A 2,323-nucleotide genomic window follows, 5' to 3' on the forward strand; every position below is an offset into this window, starting at 1 on the left:
TATGTTATAAACACAGGTAAGAATTTAAAGTGCACAGGCTATCCGACATAGGAATGTCCACACAGCTACCTCGAGAAGGCGCAACAAGCCAATAAAATAGCTTGCGTTTGAAAAATCGGCGCGCCAGTCGGTCATTCCCAACAAATTTGATATTTCAGATAAAATGATTTTACATCATTATTGCCGAAGAATTTTAAAAGGGCACATTGTTTGATTTATTTATCCACGGTTCAAGAGCACTGATTCTAGCTGCACAGATGTGCTTGCTTCGAGGCAAGCATTTATTGTGATAAATGCATTTCATTGCTGGTGCGGTATTTGATTTCTGAATATCAGCATTTGCCATTCATTTATGCCAATCTTTTTACTTCTTATTACTAAAATATACCAGCTGCAGGCACGCATTTCCCCAGCCTTAGTTTCCATAATCTTTTCCCCCAAGTCAAATTTTGATTTACTGTATGCGATAGTGATTATTGCAAAACTAGTGTGAAGCGAAACTCATCGGTCTCCGCTTCCCTATTCCTAGCGTTTCTAGACAAGCCCGGTTGATTCGCTCTGAACATCTTTATTAAAGGTGACAAGATGGAGAAGGAAAATACAATGTTCAAGAAGGAGGGAGCCGCAGTCACTAAGTAAGGGAGAGGACGATCCGGTCAAGAGATTCGAATTTCCTGCTTGCCTCCTCCTTGAAAGGTACATTAAAATAACATAAGTATTACACTAGTATTGCACCATGTAAGCCGGGGATCAGGTATAGTATAAGAATTACGAAGGTTGATTGTGAGCACTTCAGAATGCCTGCAGGCAAACAACAGTATGTATTTCTCAAGGTCCTCCCATTTAAAAGTCAATGAGGTGAAGCGCTACTAAGAGATATTATGAAATTCACTTAATTGACTAGCGCAAACGTTCCGACAACCTAAATAAACGGAAATAAGTGATGTTATCATGCTCTCTCCAAATACCATGCTTGCCCAATGGATGGTTTCTTTCTTTAAGGCGAGAGGAAGAAGCAATGAAAGGGGCTACCGCCTGAAGGGCTCAAAGGGCGAAAGCGGTCACAGTTCTCCATGTATGATTTCCACCTAAAGCAATATTTGGTTGTTTCACCATAACCTTCTCAACGTTGCCGATGGTTCATGACAAGTGGAGAATTAGTATGACAAGTATATACCTTTTTTCGTTTCCTTTTTTTTAGCTTCGAAATCTAACTATGTTCCTTTGTAAAAAAACTACCCTAGCAGATGGCAAATTTCACCCATCAACGTCAGGGGACGAAAGAAATCCACGGTCGGTTAGTGTGTTCGTGTATGTGTGTATGAAAGTTGTGACAGAAAGTTGTTTCTTTGTGAGTGGGATAAAACTTGGAGGTGGATGCAAAAGAAATCCCCTCTTTAGATAACCCCATTAGTAGTAAATGAGTGATGGAAAATTTATCTCCTGATGGCGCACTGGAATGAGGAGACAATTCCATCCTCATCCACCACGCTTACCTCGTGTTGCCCCAAGTGATAATTATACCTTTTTCTTGCCATAGCAAAATCACCGACGATTTGGAGACTTGGGAGGTTGTCTTCTCCGCTTTCAGTTTGTGTTCCGTTGTGGGACAAAAGAGGAAGCATTTCAGAGTGTGCTCGAAGACGCTCCCCACAGTGAACATACTTTTGGTAGTGGAAGCCACATTGACTAGCTATTGTCACAATTGCCTCTAATTACATGATTATAAGAAGGATCCGCTTTGATAAGTCAAGAATTCTCTGATCCTTTGTTTGCTTGAAGGCAAACATGACGAAGAGCCGAAGATGCTTAGTCGCTCTCTTTTACCTTAGCAAGAAGGCTCTTCAATCATTTGCCCCTATGACTCTCCACATCACCTTTTGCTTCATTTTGTGCACACATTCGTGACCGGCTTCTAAACCTATTTGAATGAGATACTGATGTTCACGCATCCGTTCATTCCTTCGATTTCTCGTTTCTTTCTAGCACTAAAATTAGCACGTCCTTTTTACTTTTTTAAAGGTTCATCTCTTCCCGTCTTTCGCCTTGAATGGTGCAGGCACAGTTACCTACCCGTGCCCCAGAAGGGTGGTATGAGATGTAAATCGTTTGTTTGGAGATGCTAATTATATTTAAGAAACCACTTCAGCTGATTTACTAGGGTTTATGTACACCTTTCGAGAAGTAGGTGGAAAGATCGGACCAAACTCGTGACTGTGCAGACACCGTCAATCTCCAAGATAGCGCCAAACTACATTTCTTCAAAATATCTTTGTTTTCTGTATAATCGCCTCTTCCAGTAATACACAATGTCTTCTGCTGC

Source organism: Echinococcus granulosus (genome assembly GCF_000524195.1).
Source record: "Echinococcus granulosus chromosome Unknown EG_S00067, whole genome shotgun sequence".
In the NCBI taxonomy this organism is placed as follows: domain Eukaryota; kingdom Metazoa; phylum Platyhelminthes; class Cestoda; order Cyclophyllidea; family Taeniidae; genus Echinococcus; species Echinococcus granulosus.